This window comes from Solanum pennellii, chromosome 3, assembly GCF_001406875.1.
Source record: "Solanum pennellii chromosome 3, SPENNV200".
Taxonomy (NCBI): domain Eukaryota; kingdom Viridiplantae; phylum Streptophyta; class Magnoliopsida; order Solanales; family Solanaceae; genus Solanum; species Solanum pennellii.
This window is the reverse complement of record NC_028639.1, coordinates 10,169,443-10,195,012: the sequence shown is the minus strand read 5'-3', so window position 1 is coordinate 10,195,012 and position 25,570 is coordinate 10,169,443. Positions and strand designations below refer to the sequence as shown.

Below are 25,570 nucleotides of genomic sequence, written 5' to 3'. Positions count from 1 at the left end.
TTCTGAGGTTGCTCATTCTTGAATCTTGAGGCCCCTCCTCAAAATTTGTCCCAGTTTACATCAATAAGTAACAAATGACATTTGTGGAATTTTTGAGATCATCTCAAAAATTCTGTCCCAGTTGCAAACTAGATTATCGTAATTTTGAGATCCACCCAAAGCTAACTCCGTAGAATTTTGGTCTTCTGTTCTGACTTGTTAAAGAAGTCCAACTTCAAATGAATTTTTGAGATCCTCTCAAAAATTCTATCCCAGTTTCCATTATAAAGAGAAATGGAAATCTTACTGGGCATATGACCGAGCAGTTGTGGCGCCTACGTATCCCATTGGAGCAGGAATCAGGTCAAACGTAGTTCCCCTCTCGAGGATTAACCAAAATAGAAAGTTTTGAAAAAGAAACGACCGAGGCCGACACAGGCCGCCTACGTATCTCATTCTTGAGAAATCAGGTCGAACGTAGTTCAAACCGTAGAATTTTGGTTTTCTGCTTTGACTCATTAAAGAAGTCCCGCTTCAAATGAATATTTGAGATCCTCTCAAAAATTCTGTCCCAGTTTCCATTATGAAGAGAAATGGAAATTTCACTGGGTATATGACCGAGCCATTGTGGCGCCTACGTATCCCGTTGAAGCAGGAATCAGGTTAAACGTAGTTCCCCTCTCAAGGATTAACCAAAATAGGAAGTTTTGATAATGAAACGACCGAGGCCGACATAGGCCGCCTACATATCTCATTCTTGAGAAATCAGGTCGAACGTAGTTCAAACAAGAAATGTGCGATACATTTTCAAAAAAAAAGGTAACAAAACTTCATATGCAAAGTTTTGGCCGATGTTGGGCATTCTTCTTCTCGACCTTTGATGATGAATATCTTCAAATGACTCAGTTCAGAAATGTCTTGTACTCATTCATGAGCATCCAATATGCCATCCATTCAGGTGGTTTCCTCAATATTGATCAAGTTGTTGTTGATCATGTTTTGTATCTTGTGCTTCAGAGTTGAACAATTCTCTGTGTCGTGTCCAACGGCTCCTGAATGATAAGCACATCTGTGGTCAGCTCTGTAAAATTTTCCCAAAGGATTGGCTGGTCTTCCTTCTATAGGGTAGAGCATACCTATTGCTTTCAACCTTTCATAAAGTTGAGTTTGAGATTCCCTTAATGGTGTAAATACTTTAGGAGCCTTCCTAAATTTTGGGCGAGGAAATTTTTCCTGATTGACATTATGGTTTTGATATTTCCTTTGAGAAGCTGACCTCATATGAGTAGCCGTGACCGTACTTACCTCCTCCACTTTTCCTTTTGATTTATCCATATCACTAATTCTAGTAGACCTTCCATTAGATCGCAATGCGGTAAATTTGGTGAGCTTTCCAGTCTTGAAACCATCTTCCAAAGCTTCTCCCACTTTGACAATCTCGACAAACTTTTGTCCCATCATACACACCATTCTTTCATAGTACTCAGGATCTTGAGTACGAATGAACATTTCAGTGATCTCGCGTTCGGACATGGGAGGCTGAACTCTTGCAGCCTCTTTTCTCCAACGAAGAGCGTACTCTCGATAATTTTTTGTAGACTTTTGTTTGATCTTCTCCAAGTAGTAGCGATCTGGGGCATCTTCTATGTTATGTCCAAATCTTTCCGTGAAATCCTTTGCGAGTGCGTTCCAACTTTTCCATTGTTTCAGCTCTTGTGATGTAAGCCACTCCAAAGCTTCTCCACTTAGACTTCGACTGAAGAGACGCATCAATAATGCTTCGTTTTTGCCAACTCCCACGAGTTGATCACAATAAACTTTCAGATGTGTTAGAGGATGTCCTGTTCCGTTAAAAGTGACAAACTTTGGCCCTTTGAACCCTTCTGGGAGGTCGAGATTCGGATGGATGCATAAATCCTTAAAGCTTAATCCATCGACTTCGGAAATATAGTGCAACTCCTTCATGGCTTTCCTGATCTCTTCTTTCACCTTGAGTACCTCTTCTTTTGACCTCCACTCTCTCCCCTGTTCCTTATAGTGATCAAGCTCGGAACGGTTGGCATAAGGTTCATTTGAAGTTGGGATTTGGAAAGTAGTCTTTTGAGATATGGGTGGCGCAATGGAGGGATTCTGGGTATTTTGAGTGGCTTGATAATTTTAGGGGGAAGTTTGAGGATCGGTATTTTGGTTTTGAAGATGGGGGAGGGTTTGAGCATTGTTCATATTTTGGTTTTGAGGGAGATGGAGGATTTGAAAGTTAGTGTTTTGAGGATGATGTGGTGCTTGACACGATGTGGTGGCGTGACGGGGATTGGGGGTAGTTAGGTCAATGGTTGGAGGATTTTGAGTAGGGTTAGAGAGAAGGTTCTGAACCTGTTCCGTGCTTGGGGGAGGGAAGTGGAGTGGAGGTCTTCTATCTCTTGGAGGGTTGAAGGATGAAATTGGATTAGATAAATCTTGCATTCTTTGCATTTCGACCCTCATTTCGGCAATCTATTGCATCAACTGCATAATCAATTCATTTTTATCAGCGGCGGCCGGTTAAGCCACGACAACGTCATTCATGTCAATCTCATCATTGTTATCCCCCATTGTTGTCTTTTCTTTTTGCAAATTTGATCGGGGAAGGAATCTTTAGGGGCCTCAGACCTTGTGAAATACGGATGATCAACCAACTTATCAACTCAGATCAGTTTTAAATACCTGACAAATGAAAAAAGCTCAAAAGACCAATATGTTAGTGCCTATTCGGAGTACAAAATACGTAATATCGCACAGAAAGCAGATAAACACATAAGTCGCTTCGTTTGAGGATATTTTAACCCACGAATGAGGACGGAAATATATTTTGAACAAACAGGAATTTGTTTGTTTAACGCTATCTCGGGAAGGATGAATCACGTTGAGCTATGGTCTTCTTGCAGCTGCTTTTCGATGCCCGTTGATCTTATCTTCATATCTTCGTATCGCGGAGGAGAATGAAAATTTTCAGCGATAGGGGCCGAGCCAGGAAAGGCTGCCTACGTATCTCACGAGGAGAATTCAGGCCCAACGTAGTTCGAATTAGGATGAAATATTTTCATTCATTCTTTCATTGTGATTACAAGGAAATTGAAAGACAACATTGAACTTCCTAGATGATGACAACAACATTTCGGTGATTTCCCCTTTGTTGTTGCGTCACTCCATTCCTTTCAGACAGTTGGAAATGGAGGCATGTAGACGATTTCCTCCTCATCGTTTTTCTCAATTACTTCGTGGTCAGGGCCACTCTTATCTGCTCCCTGGTCACGGGCGAGGTATTTTCCGCCCTTTAAGTTGCTACGGGTCGTCAATTTCTCATCGAGCGACGTACTTCTGGCCAATAACACGGCAGTCTCAATATCTATCTTTGCTTCTCTCGTCTTTCCTTCGTGCACCTCCAAACGAAGCATGTTCAACCTTTTCCTTAAGCTCTCGGTTTCCACCTCAACCTCTTTCTTTCTTTTTATCTGCGACGCCAAATCTTCATCCAATGTCGCGGCCGCAGCTTTGTAGATCGCCGTGGTCACGTCTACTTTGAGTCCTTCCACTGTAATCTTCTGAATTTCTCGAGTGACTCGCTCGATCTTTCTTCGCAATTCCTCCTCAGTGAGCTCCGTCTAGACATTCTTGCCTTTGTCCATAACGGTGATTCACCTTTCCTGAGACGATAGAGCGGTATTTAGGATTTGTGGTATGGGAGATGGGTTTTTGAGTGAGAAACTTGAGACTCGGGAATTTTGGTCGGACATTTGTAATAGTGGCTTCCGTATATTTTGGAATTTCTGGCTAGGAATGGGTTTACGGCATCCTCATTCAAAGCAACATAACACGTAGGCATTTAAACACACATATATTTGTTCGAATGCCAAACAATATGATGCGTCGTGAGGTCGAAGACCTTAGACGCGATTTGGTGGTTTTCTACTAAAATGGACTTAATACGCCTTGGGTATTAAGTCGTCCTAGGCTGATGCCTAACTCGGTTTTTGGTTTCGCTCTATCTTAGGCTTTCTAGAGTTGTTTTCAAATAGACGGTTACCCGAGTCGGACAAACATCGGGGTGGAGCTATCGAACAACGCCGAATGACCGCATTCCGACTATTTGTTCGATACTCCCAAATGACTTCTTGGGGTATTTCTGAGAGAAGTCGCGGTAAGCCGCGTAACTTCCGTTTCCTAATGCAAACTACTTGCCGTTTGGCGGAAGTTATGCCATGAAATGCAATTTTCAAAAACCAAAGTGTTTAAACAATTAAACAATTATTGCAAATAGTCAAATAGGTTAATCTAAGGGTTAGAATCCTCCAAACACTCCCCAGCGGAGTCGCCATTTCTGTTTTATCGAAAAATAATTATAGAAAGAGTTTGTTTTATTTTCGACTTTTAGGAGTCGCCACTTAATTTTTTTAAGAAAAATCAAGAAAACTTATTCCCAAAATAACTTAAACAGAAAAAATTGTTTTAAAATATTTTAGGGGGTTCGGGATTCTTATTAGTGTCTTAGGAAGGTGTAAGGCACCTAAGACACTCCGCTAACTTACGGTTTTCCGGCGATTAACTATTTGACTATTTTTGTTTTAACCTTGCAATTTTGAAGTTGAACTTATTAAAGTCTCATCTAAACAAACTTACAAGTTTTGCAACATTCATTATTTTGATATTCCGTTAAAGTTAAACTTTTTAAATTTTAACTCTAAGCAAACTTGTGAATTTGAAACTTTATTGTTTTGAGATTCAGTTTTAATTTTTGAGTTCGATAAAGCGAAAGGTGTTCGGCGGGGTTGGAGTTTTCTAATCCTAGACTAACGGCACTCAAAACAAAAAGTAAACAAGTAGCGAAGAGAGATAGAGAGAGAGAGAGAGGGAGAGAGAGATTTGGGTCCAAATTTTCGAGTTCTGTTCGCCTTGACCGAAACTTGGACCCACCTGTTTTTGGGTGTTTGACCCATTTTTGTACCTGTCCTAATCTAAACATACAAAATAATCACGAGAGAAATAAAAGGACAAGGGCTTATGCCCGAAATGAATACAACATAATAAAGAATAAATAATCTTCTAATCCGCCTTCTTCAAGTTCTTCAATCTTCAAGGCATTTGCTTGGCATGTCTATCCTGATGGCTTGACTCGAATAAAGAGAGTTTCGAGCCTTTATGGCTCTTCCGAATGCATAGAGAAAGAATGGAGTCCCGCAATGGACTCGAGAGGAGTTTTCACATGCCACAAAAACAAATGAAATGAGAATTGACATTTTAAAAATAATAACTAAAATAAACAAATTCACAAACACAACAAGGGCTTCTTTAACATGTAATACTAATCAAATATTCACAAGAATAGCAAAACCAACATCCAACAACTTAAATGGTATTTAAAGCTATATAAATCGTTTCAACCTAAATGACACCATACAACGATACATAAACTGTGCTGCAAAACCAAGCGTAGAGAAACCTTCACACGAAATTGTTGATAACTCCAAATCACATTTAAAGAACAAACTTAGCCAGAAACAAGTAGTGAAATACTATTGAAATGCGTCACATGGTTAAATATCAACTAATCATTTATGCTTCAAACACTTGAACATCCCTCACTTAACTTTAAGAGGGATTTCAACATATGAAGCGATGCCATCCAACATCAAGCAAACTAGACAAGGAGACAACTCCATTAACTTACTACACGACTACGGATTAAGACAGCCAAATACAAATGGCCACTGTGAGATGAAGACGGCCTTTCAAACCACAGATTTCCAGGAAAAGTTTCAGATAACCAACGTGGCACACAAAAAAACGAAACGTTCATTCAAGACTCCTAACAAGACAGATTATCCAAACGAAGTAACAATTTTGGAAATAAAGACAATGGAGAGGATAAGCAGCCATCATGTATTCAAGAACCATATACTTGAACAAGTTTAGAAAAGAAAACAAATTTCAGGAGAAGAGAGCTCAAAGATATAAACCTGTTACCCTTACTACAATACTCGAGACAAGCAAATACACAACTATCCGACGAACAAACCACAACTAATCCTAATATGCCTCTCTGCGACTAAATACACCTACACCACGCCGCCTATAAGCACTTTAACAGTGCTGGAACAGTGCTACCCAAACGAGGAAAAATCAAAACCAATAGGCCGAAACAGAGTTGAAAATATAGAAACCCGTAAGCGCTCTTTACATCACGTCTAATGTTTGAGACAGGATGCAAGCAGCAAAGGGAAGACCCATTTGAGGGCTTAACAACCAAACAATGGATTCTAATCAACAAAGAAGATCAAACTTTCAACACTTAATGATTAGACGGAAAACAAATCATGATTTCCCACAAGCAGCCACAACCAGATTCTCCATATTAGTTAATAAATACACTCGAATGAGGAAAACATATGAAGATGAAAGAATTTACCTCTTCGACGGCAGCGAAACAAGGACGACACTGAGCGGAGAGGCGACGACTTCACAACCGGAAATGTGGCTGTTCAAAAGCCACGAACGAGGAAATTTAATCCGATGATCGCGACTGCTACTACCTTCTTTCTCTTCTCTCAACTGTTCAACGCTCTTCCGTTCCAGCGAAAACAAATCGACAAAAGGCCAAAGACTTGCTCTAAAATTTCCTTTAGTTCTCTCGGAAATAAATAGAACAGCCAAAGTTTTTCGAAAAATTTCCAACCAAAATCTCTAACCACGTTTTCTGAAGAGGGTGGGGTTTATATAAAAGATTTTTAGGGGTTTCGGTTTTGGGGGGTGGGTGATACGATTTTCCGCCCATTTCGAATTTGAAATTGCGGAAACCTTATCCAAACGCGGCCAAATCGCACGAAAAAGGGGAGGTGGAGGGCGGAGATTGATTCTTCGTCCTTGGCAAGCGACGTGGCTCAATCCCACGCTACCAAGGACGAATCCGCGTCGTTTAGCGCTGCGAAGTCGTACGAGTGAGAGGGACGTTGCGGGAGAAACGACAAGAAATAGCTGCTACCGCAGGTTTCCGTTGTTGATCCCTTCTGCCCACGCGCGATAGAGAGAGGAGGAACGCGGAGGAGAGAGTGTGGGGAGACGCGGGGGATCGTGGGGAAGAGGAGAGAGCGTGGGCTGCTGGGAATCGTGGGGGAGAGGGGTCGCGTGATTTTTCTGGGAATGGGGGTCGCGTGGGTTCTGGGAAAAGGGAAGAAGAAAGGGAGGAGTTGGGTCGGGTCGGGGGAAACGGGTTGGGTCGGAGCGGGTAGGAAGCTTGGGCTTGCGAATTAGTTTGGAAGCAAGAATTTAAATGGGCTGGGATTAATAAGTGTTGGGCTGGATTTGAGGTTGAGAGCTGAAAACGTTTGGGCCTAGGAGTTGAGGAATAAAGTGGGCTGAAATTGGGAGTGGATGAATTAATTAAAAATGGAAAAGGGAATTGGGTTAATTTGACGAATAACCAATTAAAATGATGAATTTGTATTGACTAATTAACGAGCTTCTTTGTTTAGTAGTTTAATTATTAAAATCGTAAAAAGTGATTCAAAAGTATCATTATAATTTAAATTAAACTAGTTTAATAAAATACTTAAATGTATATTTTTGATGGTCTTTGAATAATCATAAGATATACTAATTATATACATAATTATGTGAGAAATATATTATCGAAAATTATGTTAAAACGTATTCGAAGTAACATAAAGTTCATGTATTATATTATATTCGTAAAATTTATAAAACTAATTAATTTAAAATATTCGGAAAATTAGGAAGCTCGATAATCAATTTATACCGACGCTGGTCAAAATTTGGGCGTCAATAGTATATCTACATAAATGAACAATTTTATTAATTTTAATTTAAAAGTTTACACAAATTTTAAAATTTTAATCTAAGTTAAACAAGAAATCATTGTTGTTTTTGTTTTTGTTGTTGTTGTTATTATTATTATTATTATTATTATTTAAAGTATTTTTATCAGTAAAAATAGAACATGTAAATTATAGATTATACTTTATTAAAAGGTGAAATGCACAACTATCCCCTCAACCAATGCCCGAAATTTCAGAGACACACTTATACTATACTAAGGTTCTATTATCCTCTGAACTTATTTTATAGGTAATTTTCTACTCCTTTTCAGCCTACGTGGCACTAGCTTGAAAACAAAGTCAACCGTCGTTGGGCCCACAAGATAGTACCATGTAGTCCGAAAAGGGATAGAAAATTATCTATAAAATAAGCTCAGAGGGGTAATAGGACCTTAATATAATATAAGTGTGCCTTTGAGATTTCGAACATAAATTAAAAGAATATTTATGCATTATTCCTTATTAAAACTGAAAAGGATCGAAAATACCTCTATCCTTTGAGAAATGAATTATTAGTACCCTCCTTTCACCTTTGAGTTCAGAAATATCCTTAATATTTATTTTTTGAATCAAACTTATCCCTCAAACTAATAGAACTTAAGTCAAGTTTTGACTCTTTTAAAAGAGTTGCGTGGCATTTTCTAATTGTTCCACAAATTTTAATTTCATATTAATTATTCTAAAATTCACAACGACCCAACGTACTGACCCACTTAAAGAAATCGGGTTTTGCATCTCTTTGAGTGTTTTCTTCTTCCTTCAATTTATTGACTCATTAAAAAAATACATGATAGATATTGAACTGTTAAACACTAAATTGTTGAATCCTACTACTACTTAACCAACATACAAAAGCAATTTTGTGTCGTTAATAACTCAAAATCACCATAAAAGATAGTCATTGCCATAACATTTGACCGGACTAATTCATAAAAAATCATCAAAATTAATTATTTTTAATTTCTTGCAGAAAATTATAATAACTCAAACATCATAATATAATTATATACACAGTTGCTTTCATGAATACAGTAACCATCAAAAAGTTCAACTTCAAATTGTTTAAAGCGTTACGAGAAGAGCTTTATTTACCTTAAAATGGGTCAGCGGAATGATATTTTTCTTTTTGCACTTATAAGAAAAATATTTAAAAAATGTTATAGAGAAATGGCTTCACAATTTATTCAAAATTCTTACTAATAATATCCCTTTGTTACCGTCCCCCTCCTGCATTTCACATTTCTTAATTTCTAAGTTTTTTCGAGAGAATCCAAGAACTTTTTAACCTCTGAAATGGGTTGGGTTCTAAAAGTTGAATGGGTGGCTTTTTTACAACTATTTATAATAACTTGAAACGTTATTTTTCTGAATTATTTACAAAATTATCGTTTTATTCATCTCGATAGTTATCCCGAATTATTTTTGATCCGTTCAAAAAGTTAATTTGAGAATTTTACACTATTTGATAACTTCGATTATTAGTTTGATGGTATTTATTAAATAATTAATTTTTATTAATGGGTGGTTAATGGGCAAATTTGTAATTTTATTTAATACCCTAGGTTTAACTCTTTTATTAAAATAAGTTACAGAAAATTTAGTAATTTTTTATCATAACACAAATAAGAGTCGCATGATACAAAACCGTTTGGGATAGCACGCGATCTTTCGTCTACAGGTAAAACTAATTCAAAGTTCTAATTTTTTTTTGTTTGATTTATGATAGTGCGTTGAGATCGTCCGCACAGACAAGTGGAGATCGTCCGTGTCGGTATATGGACCTCGCGAGTCCCCCATGGGTCATGAACTCTCGATGTATTTCCGAGGAGTATTATGTATATACGGTTGAGAGAGAAATTGGTATTCTGAGGCATATCACTTCATGGTGTCATATTGCATTGCATCACATTACATCCTTCATTCTTAATGTTTATGTGTTTTATTGGTGGTTGGAAAGTACTTGATATTTGATTACCTCTATTTGACGAACTTGATCTTGTTTGTTACTGATATTGTGAGTGCCATTTTGTGAAATTTGTGATTGTTGAATATTGAGTTTGTAGTTGAGGATGTGCAAATTTGTTAAAATGATTTTGATGAGCTGTCTCCTATAAAAACTGTGAATTGTTAGGTTGGGCTGAATTTTATGCAGGTTGTAGTTGTGGAGGTTCGGTTGGTGTGTAAGGAGTACCTGTATTTTATCCACTTAGATTGTGTTTAGAAGTTTACTTGCTGGGTACCGTGTGGTTTGGTACTCATCCCTTGCTACTACAATTTTTTATGTAGGTTACTAGCCCGGACTTTGTGATAGTTTCCCTTCTCCTTGTCTAAGTCTTCTTGTGGAGAATTGTGAGGTAGCTGCTTATTATCACATCAGACCTTCTTACTAACTATTAATGATCTTGTTCTATTCTAGAAACATGTTCATTTGAGACTAACATTTCTTTTGAATTGTAATACTTTAGAGGCTTGTACACGTGACAACCAGATTTTGGGTGTGTTTTGAATTGATTCTGAAATTTATTCATTTAATGTAATGGTTGAGTTTTAGGCTGACTAGTCTTGTTGGGATAATATGAGTGTCATCACGTTCATTTTTTAATCGTGACAACATGGTATCAGAGCCCAAGATTCATAGGTCTCACGTGTGTACAAGCTGAGTCTAAGTAGAGTCTCAAGGATCGATATGGAGACGTCTGTACTTATCTTCGAGAGGCTACGATGACTTTCAGGAAAAATCTTCACTTTTTGAATCTCTATCGTGCGTCCTTGGTCTGATTTTTTTTCTTATCACTTCATTCTATTATCTCGATGTTATTTGATGACTCGTGTGTGGTTCCTTATGTGAGTAGTTGATGTCGTGTATGGTTTTAATGTTAAATATGATATTAAGACGAAAGTAATGTACTTATGGAAAATATGTGTGGTTAGATTTAGAATGTTCAACAATTTGAAAGGGTTGTGTAAGGTTAGTTACCCTAGTAAAAAAAATAGTATTTGTGTGGTTCGATAATTGGAAGTGGACGAATTAAATTGATAGCAAGATAATGAACAATGCAACTTGAGTAAACACAGTTAGTAAAGTTGTGATAACATGTATGAATTTCGTAGCGAATGAGGAGAATGATGTTGGACCAATTTAGTTAAGAATCACTATTGCAGTTTCATAAATCGGGTGAATGTTAAGAAGGATCATAGAACGACTACTACAATAGTATTAATGCTTACTTGTGTAGAGTTATAGAGTGTCTTACTCATATTATTGACCTGATCTACGAAGGGATGCATATCGCTTTAGACGAGAGACCAAGCAAATTTGGTAGTTTATGTTAGTTACTTAAAGGCAGAAATGTGTAGGCTATTTGGGTTCAATCTTCTCGGTAGGTAAGATGTGTTCTAGTGGTGGATCTAACGAACTTTAATGATGTGATACTAGTGGTATATGAAAACGGATACATTGATTGTTAAAGCGTGAATATAAAATACTTAAGGAATTATCGATTGTACCACATGATCGTATAACGAGATTCAATATTGCATTCATACTCAATTGAGAAAACAACTAGCTTTTTCACCACGGACAAATAAGTTAAGCATTGTTTGTAAGGGGAATCTTAGTGGTGGATCCTTGGTATAGTATAAATATATTTAGGTTGTGAAGTGTATTCCAAAGGTTTTAGATGAGGGCTGGTGATTTCATCGTAAGGTCCAAGAAAGTAGATCAATATTGAATGACCATCTTATGGGTAAAGGAAGTCCTAAAGAGTATACTTATGTGAAGGCAATTGAGAATTTTTGTAAGAAAGTATGCATGGAATTAGGTTAATCCTTTTAATATGATTGGTATAACTGGGTTTAAGGTGTCATATGGATGAAAAAGTTGACTTTTTGGTGATGGCAAGGGCTAACAAAGAATAACGATAATAAAATTTTGTGATCGATTTTGAATGAGATGCAACTATATGATGAGGATTGATGGTTAAATGAATTCTGTATTGTAATGAAAACTTGCAAGTATTTAAGGTTGTGGCTTAATACTAATTGGTGAGTAGCTTAGTTGCATGAAAAGTTGTAGGGGGTGCTGAGACACCACGAGAATAGAATTGAAATGAAAAGAGTTGGTGGGAGATAGTTTAGCCTTTGAAAAGAGGCGATGACCACAAGGATAGTTACTCAGATTGTAAGAGACAAAGATATATCTTCAGAAGATTGAGAATTGAGTTTAGACATACGTGATCTCACCCATTTTGCTCTGGTATGGTAATATATAGTGTCATAGGATCATCAGATTGGTTAAAGCTATTGGATAAAACTTGAGAAATGAGTGTACAGACGTTAAGCTTGAGTGTGATTATCAGGTATTTTGTGGTTTTGAGTTTGATAATGAGTATGGTAGAATTTTCTTTTGAAATATATGATAAGGTCGATGGAGAGGTGATCAATGATAAGCTAAGATACGCGAATTCATAAAAATCTTCAAGGTATGAGCTAATGCTAATAGATAAAAGGATTGGGTTACACAGTTAAATTCAAAATTCAAGTTTTTCATTGTGAGTTTAGGTTGGTGGTAGTGTGTTGTCAAGTTATGGATTAGTAAGGTAAGAAGTGATCGATCACATTGAGTATAACGTAATTGGAAGTACTTGTATATGTTATGAGTCATAAAGTGTATTATTTTAATTTTCAAAGGACCTAAGGAAGGGTTTCATATAAAGTTTTTATTTAGAGGATAAGGTAAAAATGTTAAGGGCTTTGGCCAAAGAATAAGATTGATAAATGAGTTAGTGAAAAGAATAAAGGTTGATATATTGAAGAGTTTAACCTATTTGATATTTTTATCATGGGAATAATTTAAGAGATGTGAAGGAATAAGACCTCTCATATAGATTCTTGGTTCGAACTTAAAGGATGTATGAATTTTCATATAAGTTCTAATATGACTATTGTTGTGAATTAGATTGGTATAGACTTATTAGAGATTTATCAACAATTTTTATAAAGATTGAGTTTTGATTTGGGTGAAAAATAGCAATGTTGTATAAGATTATGTGTTCTTATGTGGAGCTAAATTGTTTAAATTATATAGGTAACTTATTGATGTTCAGCGGTGTGAACCTACAATTTTACATGATAAATGAGGATTTAGGGGATTGAAACTACCTTGTTGATCAGACGATACAGACTGTTATAATGTGTTACATAGGCAATTGATAGTGAGTAGAGGTGAAGAGCTAGCTTATAGTATACCGAATTTTTCGAGTGATCAAGAATATTTCTTTGAGTTTTGGCATGAGGTGCATGATGGTTGAAAAATGACATGTGAAAGTTTGTGTGACGTCGACATTAGGCGTGATTAAGTTATTGTACCTCGATGGGAAAGTACTTAGATTTGAAATTAGTGCTATCAATCTTAGTTGTGACTCATATCTGTCATGTAATGCTTATATATAGAAAAAGGAGCCATATTTTGAAATTTTTAGAGTATACAATTTGTTTGCTAAAAAGACTTTGATACTAGTGACAGTTTGAGTGTAAGGTAAATGGTTGGTGTAGTTATGATGTTTTTTTTTATATTAAGAGTGTTAGTTTCAATGAAGTATGGGGAGAAGTATGTGGAGTTTCATGAATCGAGTATTTGTTAGGTTGTGATGGGGGATCAGACTGGTTGATTGTGGGTGGTTAAACATCGAGAGATGGAGTCAGATGAATGGAATTCTATTTATATGGGCCCTATGGAAGGAATATCTTGTTTTATTCGACTTTGCTTTTGTATATTCTTATGTAACCACCTTCTTCGTATTGGGAACTATTTGGAGTATGATTCCCTACTTATATTACGCGTGTTTCCACATCTATGGGTGAATTCTTAGTGGTGGATCGGATGAACCGATCCTCTTATGTTTCTTGATATGATGAGATCCTTGGGCAGAATTGATCATTTCGGTTGAGTTTTATTTGGAATTTGAAGTATATAAGTAGTTTTACACGCACAACCTTGCTTATGAGAACCTATATAAGCGGTATGACGATTTACAATTGTCTAAGAGTGTTGATGGAGGTTCTGTTAGCTTAGGTGTATCGCTAGCTATGTGGTTACTTGATCGTGTTGTTTTTGGGATAGGTAAGTTTGATTCTCCCTTGATTAGTACTTGATGTCTAGAAGATCATTTCTCAGGCTTTTGGCAACGTCGATATCCTTTCTTCTTCTTTCTTATGTTCGAGAACGAACAAGATTTTTAGTGGTGGATAGTGTAATGACCTGAAACGTCATTTTTTTTGAAATTTTTACAAAATTATCGTTTTACCCATCTCGGTAGTTGTCCCGAATTTTTTTTGATCCGTTCAAAAAGTTGATTTGAGATTTTTACACTATTTGATAACTTCGGTTATTTAGTTTGATGGTATTTATTAAATAATTAATTTTTATTAATGTCGAGAATCTTTCCGAGCGTCTGTCTTCGCGGGGCGATTGGAAAAAAAAGGAGTATTTCATTCTTTTACTGCCTTCCATTCCACTATTCTGATCGAATTAATTGCTCTTCCGAACAACCAAGTCATAATGAGATTAAAAACCGATGTTTTCTTGGCCGTGTGGAACATGGATTAGCATTATGTCATTCATTAATGGGAAAATTTGTAATTTTAATTAATACCCTAAGTTTAACTCTTTTATTAAAATAAGTTACAGAAAATTTAGTAATTTTCGATCATAACACAAATAAAAGCCGCATGATACAAAATCGCCCGGGATAGCATGCGATCTTTCGTCTACAGGTAAAACTAATTCAAAGTTTCAATTTTTTTTTGTTTGATAAATATTGTTAGTGGGGAGGGAATTATTAATTAGATTATTTACATTATATAGTGGGTATGTATAGCCATTTGACATTATTGGTTTGCTGCTATGCAGCATTACAATTTTAAATTGCTAAGTTTTAATTATTATATATATTTTTCAATATTTTGGGTGGCCAATGAGGGATAGAAGTGATTATCTGCAATAGGCAGATTGCTATATATTTCGTGTGTTTAGCCATTAATTTTCTTGGTTAATGAACTTTGCTTTAATTTCGATTCTTATTAATAGTTATCATATTAGGATTATTGTTTTGAAATATTGTTATATGAATTATATATTAATTGTACTTTATTATATTAATATTATTAGATTTATGAATATTGGAGAAATTAAGGCTTAATCCTAGACTTGAAATTTAGCAAATATGAGTATTGACATATTAATTGACATCAAAATTAAAACCTTGATTATGGATTTGGATAAATTTATGTGTTCGGCTTATGGGTGATGTTATTTTAAAATCTTATCGTGATTTTATACTTGAACAGATTGCATTTATTAGGAAGTCCAATGAAAGGAGGAGACTCAAGTCCCGAGAGTGATTGTTCGACTATTTGAGGCAAGTGGATTTCTAAACTCTTGCTAAGTGTATGAAATGCGTGTATTTTCTTGTGGTATATGTTTAGGAGTAATAAGACTTGGTGATGGGTTGACTTGTCCACATTGATTAATTCTAATGATAAAAAGGGATAATAAAAACAATGTGATTATTTGTTTGTATGTGATGTATTGAGAATGGTACGAGTACTGGTATTATAATGGGAAGATTTATTACTATAGAATGCGGATTGAAATCAAGAATGCCAAAACATATGACATTTAACTGATATATTATTGATTTAATTATTATGTATGATTGTGTTCTTTACTGAACTCGTATAATTGTGATAATCGAGGTGATTATATGTCATAGCGACATTTGATTTATTGAGATTTTGCATCATTTACTTTATTTGATATCACATTGTGCACATGCATTGACATGAGATTGGGTATGAGTAAAAGTCTAACACGTAGAGATCATTCATGTTGTTGATCTAGTTATGATTATTTGGGCATGTGGAGATCGTCCGTGCGGTAGAAAAGTTATGATTATGATTTTGGCAAGTGGAGATCGTTCGTGTGAAATTTGTTTGATTTATCATAGTGCATTAAGATCGTCCGCACAGACATGTGAAAATCGTCTGTGTCGGTATATGGACCTCGCGAGTCCCCATGGGTCATGAACTCTCGATGTATTTCTGAGGAGTATTATGTATATACGGTTGAGAGAGAAATTGGTATTCTGAGGCATATCACTTCATGGTATCATATTGCATTGCATCCCATGACATCCTTCATTCTTAATGTTTATGTGTTTTATTGGTGGTTGGAAAGTACTTGATATTTGATTACCTCTATTTGACGAACTTGATCTTATTTGTTGCTGATATTGTGAGTGTTTTTTTGTGAAAGTTGTGATTGTTGAAAATTGAGTTTGTAGTTGAGGATGTGCAAATTTGTTAAAATGATTTTGATGAGGTGGGTGCTATGAAAACTGTGAACTGTTAGGTTGTGCTGAATTTTATGTAGGTTGTAGTTGTGGAGGTTCGGTTGGTGTGTAAGGAGTACCCGTATTTTATCCCCTTAGCTTGTGTTTAGAAGTTTACTTGCTGGGTACCGTGTAGTTTGATACTCATCCCTTGCTACTACAATTTTTTTGTAGGTTACTAGCCCGGACTTTGTGATATTTTCTCTTCTCCTTGTCTGAGGCTTCTTGTGGAGAATTGTGAGGTAGCTGCTTATTATCACATCAGACCTTCTTACTCCTATTTATGATCTTGTTCTATTCTAGAAACAAGTTCATTTGAGACTAGCGTTTCTTCTTAATCAATTATAATACTTTAGAGGTTTGTACACGTGACAACCAGATTTTGAGGGTGTTTTGATTTGAAATTTCTGCATTTTATTATAATTGTTGAGTTTTAGGCTGACTTGTCTTAGTGGGATAAGATGAGTGTCATCACGTCCATTTTTGGATCGTGACACTATTTGAAAATAAATTCGTGGACATAAAAAAAATATCACGTGGCTCTTTTTAATGGCGTCAAAACTTAACCTTATTTTTATTAGTTTGAGGGGTAAGTTTGATCCAAAAATTAAACATTAAGGGGTCATTTGGTTTTATGAACCATTTCTGAAAGGATAGGAGTATTTGTTTAATAAAATGTAATTATTTAAAATGCAAATAAGAAAAAAGATCAAATATAAAACTTATAACATTAATAATAGTTAAATAATAAAAGAAACTTCCCTACAATGCCTTTTTTTTAAAATAGATAAATTTTTTAAAAAAATTCTAATTGAATTTTTTTTTAATTTGTTTAGAAGTGGCAATGTAATATGATGTTTTGAAACTCGTTAGTGGGATGATTAAAAATGAAGAAGATTAGCAAATTTAAATTGCTAATTACTTTAAACGATATAAAAAAAGTGAAAAGGCCCTAAAATATCCTTGAAGTATTGAAAATGTTACAAAATTATCCTCCATCCACCTATTGGATCCAAAATATCCTTTTCACCCAACTATTGGCTCTAAAATACCCTTGTCATCCACCTTTGTGTTCAAAATTGATCATTCATTTAACGGTTTCAAATTTAAACTATTTAAATATTTTTAAAATACTTGACGCTCAACTATTGGATAAAATTTAATTTATTAATATAATTTATAAATCAACTCACTACCCACCCATTACTAATTAAGCTCCACCCAATTAATATATCATTTCTAATATCAAAATCTCCCTAAACACTACTAAAGCACAAAGAAATTACCGATTTCTGAAAATGACATTCAAAATTATTTGAGTCTGAATTGAAACCCTAATTAAATTTAGATTTAGCCGTTTATTTAGTAGGACACTTCCAATAGGATTCTTTTCCAATCTTGAATTCGAAATTTATAATTAGAGGTAAAGAAGTAACACCTCTCGAATTAATTCATGAACTTTTTATAGATAATTTTATAAATTTTTGTTTTTTATTTTAAATATTAAAAGTTTAATATATTGTTTTTAACAAAATTATATATTATGTAACATCACATAATTGAGGCGAATGAATAATTAAGATGAACATAGTCAAACTTTTAAGTTTGTCGATAATTTTTATTTAGACGCTTGAATTATAATATGTTTTTGACTGAGGACTTGAATTTATGATAATGTACTTTTATAGGCATTTTCGCCTCAAATTTTTAGAAACATTCATTGATAGTAGTTTTTATGTTGTGCATGAGTAATGAGGCGGGTTTGTTAATTGAGTGTGGTTTAATTGGTAATGGGTGGGTAGTAGATTGGTTAATAAATTATATTAATAAGTTAAATTATAACAAATAGTTGAGCGCCGTGTATAATATTTAATAGTTTAAATTTAAAATCGTTAAACAAGTGATTAATTTTGAACCCAAAGGTGGATGAGAAGGGTATTTTGGAGCCAATAAATGGATGAAAAGGATATTTTGGAGTCAATAGGTGGATGGAACATAATTTTGTACCATTACTGATACTTCAAGGGTATTTTAGGCCCTCTTCCATAAAAAAATTAGAAAGTTTCCACAGTTAAATTAACTCTTTTCTATTATTTTAATTTCTTAATTTAAAATATATTTATCCCTTATGTTTAATTTAAAATTTGAATTTCAAAACACAACTAACTTACCTTATCCCTATAAAAATAACCAAGACATCTTCCAAAAAAACTACTTCCCACAATTCAATCAATCTACTTTTTCATAAAAATCTATTATTTACAAAACTCTTCTTTTTTATGATGAGGTTGCTAATTGAGTTTAAGTGATTTCTTGATTATGTAACTGAGGAGTGTCATTCATATTGATACAAAGGTAAATATTTTCAGTTAAATAGGGATGTAATTTAATTTCTTCATATATATCTTTTTAGAATTTTATACAATTGTAGTTATTTTTTGAATTATGAATATGAAGGTGAACAATGAATTATGAAAAAATTGTAAGGAGCATTTAGGATAAATTTTATGAAGAAGTTTAACAAATTTTTTTAATTAAACTGATGTTCTTTTATTCACTTTGAATTTATTTGGATAATTTCACATTTTTTTTGTTGATTTTCTACATAATTGTATAGAATGAGAAAAGTATTGAAAAACATGAAGTTAATTTAGTTATTTTTGTCGTTTGCTATTCCAACGTTTTATCTTAATGGTGATAGTTAAGAAGAAATTTTATTTGAAAGTCCTATTTTTTAAAAAAAAAATCCAAAAAATTAAATTAGAATCCAAAAAAAAAAAAGAAGTAAAAATAAAAATTACAAACGGAAAAAGGAAAAATTTTGAAAAACCGGTTGAGTTATTATTTTTTAAAAACAAAAAGTAGAACTGCCCACATTTTCTAAATAAAAAATATGGACAAAATCTAAAATGTACAACTTCACAATTTTAAAGAATTGAATTAAATTTATAAGTAAATTAACTAAATCTTCCATTTATGTATTATAGGAGAAAGTAAAAAGTAAAACAGAACAAGATAAATATGGATGTAATTTGATTTCTTCATATATATCTTTTTAGATTTTTATAATTGTAGTTATTTTTTGAATTATGAATATGAAAGTGAACAATATAATGGTGAAAAAATTATAAAGGGTATTTTAGGATAAACTTCATAAAGTAGCTTAACGAATTTCTTTTTAATTAAACTGGTTATCTTTTACTCTCTTTGAATTTATTTGGATAATTTCACATTGTTTTTATTGATTTTCTACATGATTGTCTAGGATGAGGAAAATATTTGAAAACATGAAGTTAAATTTAGTTATTTATGTTGTTTGCTATTCCAACTTTTTACCTTAATGGTGGTAGTTGAGAAGAAATTCTTTTTGGAAGTCCTATTTTTTTTTTGAAAAAAACAAATTGATATTGATAATTGCATGTAATAGAGATTAAACAATAAAATATTTTGTTATTTTTATTTTTATAGAAAAATTAGTAGTTTTAAAACTTACTTAAATTAACTTTTATTAAAAGAACTTTACTTTATAACATAAAAAATAGAAAAGAAAAAAAATGAGTTCTGCCTAAGGCAATTTAAATAATTAAATAATTAAATAGGAGAACTGCCCACTAATTAAAAAACTATTAAATTAAGATATAAATTATAATTAATTAACTTTTTCTCTAAGGTTTTCTTCAAAATTCAAATTCATAATAGTCTATCTTTACTGATTAAAAAAATCAAAGTTATAATAATAATAATAATAATAATAATAATAATAATAATAATAATAATAATAATAATAATTACAGTATAAACGATAAAAAAACATCCAACTAAATAGTGCATTTTATAATAATAATCTGAATTTATAATTAAATTAACTAAAAACATCCAACTAAATAGTACATTTTACAATAATAATCTCAAAAATCTAAATTTATAATTAAATTAAATAAATTAATTTAGAATCCAAAAATAAAATAAAAAACAAAAAATTACAGAAAAAAAACGGTTGAGTTATTATTTTTATTTAAAAAAGGTATAACTTCCACGTCTTCTAAAAAAAATAGAATTATGGACAAAATCCAAAATTTACAACTTCTCAATTTTAAAGAATTGAATTAAATTTATAATTAAATTAATTAAATCTTCTATCTATATATAATAGGAGAAGTAAAAGTAAAACATATTATCTAATAAATTCCATGTTTATCAAACTTTCCATTTAAACGTGAAAATTTACTTAAAAGGATAATTAAATATAATTTAATTTAAATTTGAGAAAAAACATATGTGAAGATAATATTTGTTTTAAATATGTAACCACCTTTTGTTTTTGAATTCCTATATTAAAGACAACCACCTACTCATTTATCCATGCTACATTCATTTTTATATATGTCTTCTTTTTAAGAAAAAAATTATTTATTTTTAGTGATAATCTATTAGAACAATCATTTTAGAAAATGTATCAACATACCATCTAATTTTATGATCTCAAATATTTCTTATGGAATGTTAAAATTAATAAATTACAAACATAATTTTTTATTCAAACGATATATGAAAAGAATAAAATACACACAAGTAAAAATAAATATTTGATATTTAATCAAAGATAAAAATGATTATATAATTAAATGCATGATATATTTTACTAACTATTTTTTATTATAAAATTATTACATTTTAACTTCTTTTTTTAGGTTTTCTTCAAAATTCAAATTCATACGATTATTAATCAAAATTATTATACTCAATTTACTCCTGCTTTATAGCCAAAAAAATTGCAGATTGTCGACACTAATTTTTAAAACTTTAGAAATAAATTTTAACTAACATATGAATTGAGATTCTATTTTTGTAAAAAATTATCAAATTCTTAATTAAATATTCAAACTAACTTTCTGCACTAATTTTTATAGCAAAAAAAAATCCAAATTATTTAAGCATTTACGAAATATACAAAAATTAAGATAACTTTCCATAGCTCCTCATTCTTTATAGCAAAAATAAAAAAACACTCTTTTTTGGTGAGAAGTTATCACACTTTTCAAAAAGTAAATATTTGAACTACATGATATGTCTAAGGAAATCTGTTTTATTTTAAATTGTGGAGTCTTTAAACTGAAAAATAATTAAATATTAAAAATCTTAAGTAAAACTGAATTTAAGAATATGTCACACTACATTTTAAAGATTTTTGTTTGAAAAAGAAAATTGATAACTAAAACGGTATTATTTAGAAATTATTGGTTTTAATTTAAAAATCTATATATCTTATAAAAGTTCTCTTTAAAATTAAAAAGTTACCACAGTTATATAACTCTTTTATATTATTTTTCTTTTTAAATAAAAATAATTAATAATGTGGCTAATGTTAAAATTCTTGGGACTTTTATTGTTATCCTAATCAGAATACTTACATTTAGTGATAGAGATTTATTTAATTATTTTTAAAAATATGTAACATATTTTAGTTTTCACATTTTCCAAAAATTTTTCTCTGCAAATTGTATGTACCCTTAACGTGGCTACATATTTGTTTCTTATATATAAATATATTAAGAAAATTAAGGAAAATCAGTTTAAAAGGGAAAAAGAATAGGCAACGTGGCTGCCAAAAAAAAAGGAAAAAAACTAAACTAACTGGTGCTTTTTATTAGGAACTCAAAATTATTTAGCCATTAACAATTATTAATTTATTATTAAAAGTTGAAATTAAAAATCTAATCATTGTCTCACGTTTAATATATTCTTAAACTTATTATAAATCAATCTTTTTTGTGGTATTAAAGTTTTGACTTTATCTATCTTATACTGTTGAAGTATTTGCATTTAAAACAGATTATAACTTTCAGAGTTTTAATTATTTGTTTTTTATCCTCTCTATGAATACAAAATACATAATTTATGTTCTTTTTTTAATGTGATTTTATCTTTGAAATTTTTTTGATTGTGCTTCATTATTTTCAGGTATCCAAATTAAATTATGGTCTCTTTTTTCAATGAGTTTACCTCTTTGCATTATTTCTGTAACAAAAAATTGAATAAAGAAAATATTCATCATTTACAAATGGAGAAAATCTTTATTAAACGATTTAAATTTAACATAAAATTGAAATAAACATATTGTGACTTAGTTTTATAGGTGTATATATTATGAATATATAAAAATTTTGATAAACTTTCTCAATGAATTAACTACATTATACATGAATTATATTTAGTAATGTTTAAGTATTATTACGACATATATTGAAGATTTTTTTCGTCTCTTATAATTAGAATTAAAGAAAAGTCAACTTTCAATAATTTCAAATAACACGATAATTTATAAAATTTTAAAATTTCTCCTCATATTTAATATTTATTTAAAGATGATATCCAGACATACTTAGGAGAAAATGCACACTTATCATCTATAACCAATTTGGACGATAGCTATATAACAAAACATTAAATCAAAATTATTATGCATATTTTCGTGTAATTTAATTTATTTGTACTTTTTGATAAATTTAGGCATACTAAAATTTATCATCGATATTTAAAAATCAATTATTTCAATAAGGATAAATTACTTAAATACACACCTTTATTTTTTATAATTTTCATTATTCCCTACTATTTTAAAATATCTCCATAATCCCTTCTTTTCCTTTTAAATTCCATTTTTCTAGATACATTAAGTTTCACATTCAAGCACACGTTTCTATTCCTAATTTCACTCCCTTAATCCCTCCCTATTTCACTCCCTTTAAACTCTTCCTATTTTCACTCCCTCAATTTTTACTTCCTTCATTTTTTAATTTTCAGATTTATTCTCTCTCCATAAGATTTTTCAAGAACCAAGTAAGTTTTCGCTTCACAATTTTTTCCGAAAAACTACCAGATCTCCTCCCTTTCCACATTTACAAAATATATAAGGAAAAAGTGAAAGAGATGATGTATCCTCATTGCTCCTTGCAACATCATCGTTTCCAGGGATCCTCTTTTGCTGATGAAATCATTTTCCATTGTTGACAGTGAGACAAAGATACAGAAGTTGGTATAGAGCAAAGATAAAAGTGTAGGGGGATTTCGTGGTCATTTGTTTCTTTTTGCTTTCAACAGATCAGTTGTTGATTTTTTTTTATTTTTGTAGTTCATCCTTTATAATACATATGATTTCATATTTAATGTATCTAGTTGATTTTGTTTCTTAAACTAATGTATAATGCCTTCGTTGATTTTCAATGTAACTAGATGTGTATCATATAATACATATGCTTTGACACATGAACTAGATGTGTATCATATGATTTCCTATGTATCAAGGGTTTTTTAAATTTTTTATCATGTATCAGTGATTAATTTCAATAAATGCGCCATCAAGTGTGCTTGCTGATACATTTTGAATCAGTGTGTATAGTGTTTTAGATGATGCATTGATACATGAATTTGTTGTGTATCATAATATTTTCTATGTATCATGAGGTTTTGAAAATTGTTATAATGTATCATTAACTAAGTTTAATAACTGCGTCATCAACTGTGCTTGATGATACATATAGAATCAGTGTGTACAGTGTTTAGTCGATGCACTGATACATGTATTAGATATGTATCACATGTTATAATGTTTAGTCAATGCACTGATACATCAATATCCAACTCGGCTGCAATTGCTGCTTTGAGATTAGAAAACGAAATTGAATCTCCAACAACGATTCCGTCGATTTTGTAACTTTCATACTGCAATTCGTTCACCCAAATTCCGGAATGTCTCATCAAAATTGATGTATTCATCTTGAAAAATCCACAGTAACAACAATAAAATTACTGCAGTTCGAAATTTAACAGATTGTTCATAAAAAATGTATTCAAAATAGATGATATAATCTTTGATTTTCAAAATTTGAAATTAATATCCAATTACGTGCTGATTTAATGCTGATTAATGATCTGTTACCGTAAATTAAGCTGTTTTAGTTAACAAGATTAAATGTACCGTTTTTTCCCCATTTTTTTCTTAACAGTTTAAACTTACCATGTATCATTTACCATGTATCACTAGAGTCTAAAGTATCACGGCACAACAATTTTAAGGGATTTTTAATAAATACTAAATTTATCGGGACAGGGTGTAATTATTGAATTACACTATGAGATTCCTTAAATTTTTACTTTCAATAATGTGTCAGTTATCATTTTTCAAGTACTCTTTAAGGCGTGACATTATTACTTACATGTCAAATTCACAATAAATGATCTATCCCTCTGAATTGATATAGAAGTGATATTAAATTCACTTAAAATTTAGAAAATAAAAATATTAAATTCATCCTTGAAATCAAATTAAATCATTAATTCAACATATAAATAACAATATATTATAATGGTATGTTAAATATTTATCCAAACTTTCTACCTATAACGAAAATTATTTTGGAAGTTTGTGTATTTAAAATTTTATTCACAAGTATACATAAATAGATGGCAAAATTAAAATAAATGCACGATTATAATAACAATTGATTAAAAATAAATTTTCAGTTTCCTTTGTTACACAATATACACGTCTATATTTCCACAAAATATGTCAGAGATAAAATAACATTTCTAAATTTAATTTGTCTACATCATATTCTACTTAGATTTTAAACAATTGCTAATTAATTTTAAATTTTTATATGAAAAAACTTCGAACCAATAAAATTACTACTAAATAATCAATAAACAATTGACATTTCTAGGTCAAACCTTCAAAGATTTGTATTTTAAAAATAAAAGTCTTTTCTTAAAAAATGCAATTGTTTTCTATTTTAAACTTAATATGGTAAAACCTAAAAAAACCTTTTTAAATTGGGTTGCACCTACAACAATGTGCCCAACTTCTCATATCACTTTGATGGACAAAAATTACCTTTAACAATTACCTTCACATTTGAAGGAACATCTTAAGAACTCATAATGCTCTTCCTTTTAATTACCACAATGATAATACATTGTAACGACCTGTTTAGTCGTTTTAAGCAGCATATTTTATTTCTGGAAAAACTGTCTGAGTCGACGAAACCCACGACGGATCGTCATGGTCACGACGGGCCGTCGAGGGGGTCTCGTTCCAAAACACTTAGAATTCTGAAATTTGGGTACTGAAATCGACTCTCTGAACTTCGTGACGACATGGCAGGACGGACCGTCGTGGGAACGACGGACCGTCACAGACTCTTCAAGGAAATTGAGTCTCTGAACTCTGTGACGGAGCAGCAGGACGGACCGTCGCAGGCACGACGGCCCGTCACAGACTGCGTAATCCCAGGCTGGGTCAGATTTCTGTTAAGTAATTTAAGGGGCGTTTTG

The 25,570-nt window shown here is 32.0% G+C and overlaps 1 non-coding gene across 1 annotated transcript; it reads right to left on the bottom strand.

Moving 5' to 3' along the window:
* Positions 1 to 5,499: 5,499 nt before the first annotated feature.
* Positions 5,500 to 5,633, bottom strand: LOC114076588. Its single transcript, XR_003577649.1, has one exon. It is a non-coding gene; the product is annotated as a small nucleolar RNA snoR137 (small nucleolar RNA).
* Between the last annotated feature and the right edge of the window lie 19,937 nt (positions 5,634 to 25,570).